Below are 6,732 nucleotides of genomic sequence, written 5' to 3' on the forward strand. Positions count from 1 at the left end.
GGTTCTTCCAGGTGAGTTTATGTCTCACTTTTGCTATTTACATGCTGCTTAAAAGGGCTCGAGGAAGCATTGAGAGCTCCAGAGCAAAAACAGAGTGAATTCTCGCTACGTCTGCCCACTTAGCTTCACACACCTCAGAAATATTAACTGACACTGTGGTACAGCGTAGTCTGAAAGTAGCTGTATACATCCTGTAACATTGTGCAGTGTTTTTCTTTATTTGATATGAGGGGCAACAGGAAAAACTAGGGAAAAACAGTTGAATAGAACCGTGTGCATGTCAACTCTCTGCTTTCAAAGCCTGCATTGGTCTGCACACATAGATGGTGACGTGGGACATGTATGAATTGGCTCGTGCAGCATTTGAGCAGAGTCATACATATAATATAGTGTAAGTATAAATAATACTGTACAATGGAATTACAAATTGTACAAGAATATCAACAGCTGGTGACATCTGTGTGCCTTTTCACAGCATAAATAGGAGACACAGCGATGATAATGGTGCAATATAAAGTATTAATGCAAGTAAAGCGTAAATGCTAACATGCTAAACATCAGCACGCTGGCATTCATCAAAATACCACAAAGTGCCTCACAGAGGTAAACTGAAAATCAATAATTTCAAAGAAAGATGAGCTAAGGGCCTTTTTCTGTAATCATTGTTATCTGATAAACATTATGGCTTGATCATTAACTGAACCTTACTTCCTGTCTTTTTGCTTAACCTCAACCTTTGAGGCTTTTAACATTTTATAAAAAAACGCCTATATTGGCAACTTAAACACCATTATTATTTAAGTGTAAAAATCACATAATAAACCAGCAGGAGGTTTATTAACATGTCATAAACCAAAGTGGAGTTCGCAGGTTTTCAACACGGATATGTAACAGTCTGAATTCCTAAAGAGACGAGCCGCCCGCAGCCACCACACAAATACTCTAAAAAGCCCACTTAAGCCGAGGCACCTTTAAAGTGCATGGAAAGTGCATCCATGTAAATATTGAACAAGCACACAGTTTGGATTTCACTCGCAGATCAATATTGAAGCAATCTGGACGTTAATCTCATTTTCACTTCTGTTTTCTTCTTGGCAAACGCCTGCTGCAGACAGGCAGCGTGGGACCTCCGGTGAAATCTAAAGAAACCCAACATTTAGATGGATTTTCACTGCTCAAATGAATATTTTATTGTGGCAGCATTCCCGTTCTATTAGACTTTAGAGAGCTAATCAATACACAATTTATTTACCCATGTCATTTTCTACTTTTGCAAGTGTCTTTTTTTTACAGGTTCAACTGAAAGGATCATTTTTAGGAAAGAAATAAATCAGTCTACTGATGATTATGTGATGTCGTTAAAAGCCCCAGAGGAAGCAAGTTGACCCTGGTTGAGATTGTTTTGTCAGCTGTTATCAAGCTAAAAAAAAAACATCTCCCAAATTTTTAGCATGTGTGCAAAACTGTTGTTGTCATCTCGTCAATATCTTTGGTTTCCAAGTCTCTATATGTAAGCAACGTCATCCGTATTTACCATCTGCTATCATGTGTGATTCCTGCTGCGTCTGACCACTTAGATGGACGACGTTTGGCTGTGTAGTTTTAGAAATCAGTTCCCTCAATATGGGCTGCAAGGTGGAGCGGTGGTTAGCATCATTGCCTCGCAGCTAGAAGGTTCACGTCCCCAAGATCTTTGGAGTTTGCATGTTCACTCCGTGCAGCGTGGGTTCTCTCCGGGTTCTCCAGCTTCCTCCCACACAGTCCAGAAACATGTTGAGGTTAATTGGTGATTCTAAATTGTCCGTAGGTGTGAATGTGAGTGTGCTTGGTTGTCTGTCTCTAAGTGTAGCCCTGTGATAGACTGGTGACCTGTCCAGGGTGTCCCCTGCCTTCATCCTAAGTCAGCTTGGATAGACTCCAGCCCCCCACGACCCCAGTGAGGATTAAAGGGTGTGTAGATCATGGATGGATGCTTGTATCGATCAATATCATTACCGAAAGTCGTTAATTGACCTCCAGTTCCCAAACAAAGGAATACACGGTAGAACCAACAATAAATATGGATGTAAATATTTAGAACATAGATGTTACGTTTGGCCCCAAGTTTGTGGACTTCTAAACAAACTATGTGGACAGTGTGGACAGCAGGAAGTTGTCTTGACGATGGTGAGTATGGTAATTATAACTGCTAAACACCAACGTGTTAGCGTCACTATAGTAATAAAACTAGCTCAAAGCATCACTGTGCTTCAACCTCACAGAGTGAAAGCAGAGTGTCTGTGAAAGAATTCGGCTAAAAAAAAACAAATTAAGTGTAAGGATTTTCCCTGCAACATTCAGAACCACTGGATGCTGCTGGATCACCAGCACTGGCCACACCTCACCTCTCCCGTCACTTTTATTTACAACAACAAAGACGGTCTGTACAGTTTCAAAGGGAGGGGCTCACATGCACTAACATGCATTAACACGCATGTGTAGCCAAATCGGAACAGAGAAACTTGGATTACAACACACAGAAGGGTTTGGGTTATGGAAGCATTCCTTCACTATATTTTTACATAGCAGATAGTTGTTTGCTGTGTTTTTCTTACCTTTAAGCTACTAGACACTCCCAGTTTACAGACTCATTCTAACAAAGGCTCTTTTGCACTTTTAATAGAGTATTTATTTTATATTTTATTGCTATTTTATTATTTTTTTATCACCTTTTAGCTTTTTTTCTTTGGACACATTAGCTGCTGCAAAGATGATGCCAAACGAGATTTCGCTGCTTTTCTTGTCCAAGGACAATTAAGCTTCTTCTTCTTCTAAATAAGACGCGCAGTTTTCCAACACAGAGCCCATTTGGAGGCCTGAGAAGCACAAGGCTCCGACATACAGCAAAATAAACATTTCCTGTTGCTGTTGAAAATTATTCTGACACTGATAAGAGGCAGGTGAGTCAGGAACAACTTGACCTGAAGCTTTACTCCGCACAGCGCAAAACTGTTGAGTCCATTTGACCCGAGAGTTTATCAATAACTCCCTCTCAAGAATCGGATGAATAATGGATCAAAGACAAATGTTACTTAAGATTCACATCCATCCGAGGGATTAGATCAGCAGGTCCGGAGTTCAAACAGCAGAAACAAATCAAGGGCTGACATGTTTCGAGGCTGGTTATTGATCGTCGCTGGCTGAGGTTCAGGGGGCGACTCCGGCTGCTCCCACGTGACTGCAGCATCCAGCCGGTCTGGATCTCCGGTGAAAAGTGGAGCTTCGGGGCAGAGGTTGGCAGCGAGCAGCTTTTCCTTATGCTGCGTTTAGCTGTTTGTTTTTCTTCTTTTCATAAACTGAATCCATTTTGGTGATTAGGCCAAATGATGATTCATCGCATCACAAGCAGGACCTTTGAATGCCCCTGACTTTTCTGCATGGAGGTACAGGAGGGTCATTTGGCTCAGACTGGACAAGCTCCCATCATTCCCTGCTCTCCTCGTGCATAATGTACTACTTCAGAAGAAACAGCAGATGGAACATTTCCTTGTCAATAGGGTCATTAAACAAGCCAGCATGCTTGATGGATTGGTTTTATTCTTATGTTCATCGTGAGTTTAGTAAACATGACGTCAGCACTCAGCGGCTTCTTTTGAAAAGCCTTTTTTTAAACGGTGGTGAAAAAGAACCTCAGTGTTTTTACATGTGGAAAATCTATGCAAGAAATTTTATTTTTGCTTTACTTGTTTGTTTATTGGGCTGCAAGGTGGTGCAGTTGGTAGCACTGTTGCCTCGCAGCAAGAATGTCGCCGGTTCGCGTCCCGGTGGGGGACTGAGTGGAGTTTGCAGCGTGGGTTCTCTCCGGGTTCTCCAGCTTCCTCCCACACAGTCCAGAAACATGCTGAGGTTATTTGGTGATTCTAAATTGTCCATAGGTGTGAATGTGAGTGTGCTTGGTTGTCTGTCTCTAAGTGTAGCCCTGTGATAGACTGGTGACCTGTCCAGGGTGTCCCCTGACTTCACCCTAAGTCAGCTGGGATAGACTCCAGCCCCCCATGACCCTAGTGAGGATTAAGCGGTGTATAGATAATGGATGGATGTTTATTTATTTATTTAGTTTGTTTTTTTGTGGACATTTCAAAAACTCTTCGCACTCAAGACTATAAATTAATTTCTAAATTGTCTAAATGTGAACATATATGCTTCGTGTCCCTGCATGAATGAAACCAAATGAAGAATCTGGCTGACGATGGATGTTCGAAATTAAAGCAAAAATGATATTTAAAGAAGTTCTCTGCATGTTGGCACAAAATTCTCCCTGTTATTTTAATATTAAGCTCGAGCAAATGTTATGTGAGTCAACAGCAGCTCTCAGTCTGCAGCGGAGCAGCTCCGCACGGCTTTCTGCTCGATGACATTTCAGCATGAAGTTTTTTTAATGACTCATTAATGACTCAAACCTGAATAAATAAGAGGAGAAACACGGTGAAGTTATTTCCATAAAATAAAGACCCCCTTCAGTGAAAATCGAGTTTTTCACCTTGTTAACTCGTCCATATGGCGTTCTTTCAACCGAGTTTCCACAGAACGATGTTCTTACACAACTAAACTGCCTTCTTAATTAGAAATGTTTGTTCTGTCGGATCACGTTTGTTTGTAGCATATCATGCTTCTAATCAACTAATCTTTTATTTTACTTTTTTTTTTTATTGCTTTACTGTTGCTCCTTTTCAGCCAACCAATCAGGACTTGGAGAAGATGCTTCAAACATGTAGTAAAAGGTATTTAAACCCCAAATATGGCATTTTTCCTCACCCTAACCAAGTGCTTTTAGTGCCTAACCTTAACCAAGCTTCTAACATGTAATTTGCATTCTGCTAAACCGAACCATGCAGCTTTTGTGCCACCAACCATCCATCCTACCTCCTAATATGGACTTCCGTAGCTCTTTCAAACCCGTCACCTTTCTCAAAACGTCATAGGTCACGACTCAAAACAAAATCATGTTGATGTAGTTTGGTTGTTTAGAAATGTCATTTTGTGGAGGCTCGGTTGTGTTTTTCATGTGCTGGAAGACACATCATGAGGAAAATAAGCAACAACGGCTGAGCATTTCCACCTTGAAACTCCAGTGTACACAACAAACCTGGACGGGTGAGGCTTTCAGTGTCATTATCCTTCAGAATCGTTCATCATGTGTAGCAGAGTTGCAGGTGAGCTGGTGTGCTGAACTGCAGTGAGTGGGAAGAGACGTGTGGAGATAGAGGTGGGGAAGCAACGGTGTAGAGTTACGTCTGGGTCATTTAAAGGCAGAAGAGGATTATTTTCATGGTATAAATATATAACTTTGATGAACAGAGAGGAGTTTCTTAGGGGCTAAATCGATGACCGCTGAGCAGCCTTATAATGCCGAGCAGGTTTAGTTGACTTCGATTTTGAAGCAGGGAAACATCTGTGACTGAATAATTTGAGCTACTGTGTGTCTGCCCAGGGGATGAAAAGTTCAACACGATCTTCTTCTTCTTCTTTTCCTGTCCATTCAGCTGACTGAGGATGCTCACATGTTTCACATTTTGACTCCAGTGACTCTAACTGTCCATTTCTCTGCTGCTGTCAGCTGTCGTTTCGGTGTCAGACACAACGTGACCCTCCTTGACCAGAACCGGCACCCATGGGTCCCTCAGCTGAGCTCATCAGAAGTCCCGCTCTGCATCACGTCCATCCAGCTCAGCTCTTTGCTCCTTCACCTCCACCAGCGCCAAAAGACTCCACTGTGGGGAAATTCTTATACGGCTCAGGAAGTGAGTAACTCTGTACGAGAATGATGCTGTCATGATCAAATCAAATTAGGTTTATTTGTTTACACTGTATAGCACGGTTTGAAACAACAGGAGTTGTACACGTCATAAGAAAGGCAACAACTAAAATGTGTGCATAGATGCAAAACAGAGCAGGAAAACAACTTGTAAGATCGGTTTCTGAAATAAACATAAAGGACTAACATATTAACACCACAAAAAGCTACCAAAATCCATTGAAAACATGTATATCTTGACATTGTTTACATGTTCTTATGGTGGTTTTTAACATACTAGTCATCACCATCTCTGGGAAGAGGTGGAGCTTTCATTATTTATCTTCAGAAAATGATTCTTGCTGAAATATTACAAATACAGAAGTTGCTATTGTGCAGTTTTGATATATAAAAGCTACATATTTAGACTTTTTTTAAACTGTGAAATTAAAAAAAAGTACTGGCAGCTGTGGTTGACGGTATTGTACTGTATTTTCAGAGTGTTACTGGTATGATTGAGTGCATGATCGAGAGTGTGCAGAGAGATGAGTTGTTAGATGTTTAATTAATGTCTGGAGAGATCCTTTACAAGTACCGATGGAGGAGGAATGTTTGAATAAAAGAGGAAGGTTATTCCAAAACTTTGAAGCTGCCGCCACAAATGCACGATCTCAGTTAAAAGCAGTTGTTCCGAGGCTCCAAGAGTCCAAGAAGAAGGTGCAGAGCCATGCATGATTTTACTGTATAAACAAATGAGAAGAACTTTAAAATCGATGCTGTGGACCCGTTCGCCACAAACCTCCCACATACCTCTTCAACTTTTGTCAATGAAATTAATTTAATTGCTTTTCATGCCGCTCTTTGTATCGATCTCTCGTGATATGTTTTGCAGGAAGGGTTTTCATCACTCCAGCAGAGTCCCTCAGACTTTGAGTTGAATTGGTTCCCAGTGGATCAAC

This window comes from Stegastes partitus, unplaced genomic scaffold, assembly GCF_000690725.1.
Source record: "Stegastes partitus isolate 25-593 unplaced genomic scaffold, Stegastes_partitus-1.0.2 Scaffold167, whole genome shotgun sequence".
NCBI lineage: Eukaryota > Metazoa > Chordata > Actinopteri > Pomacentridae > Stegastes > Stegastes partitus.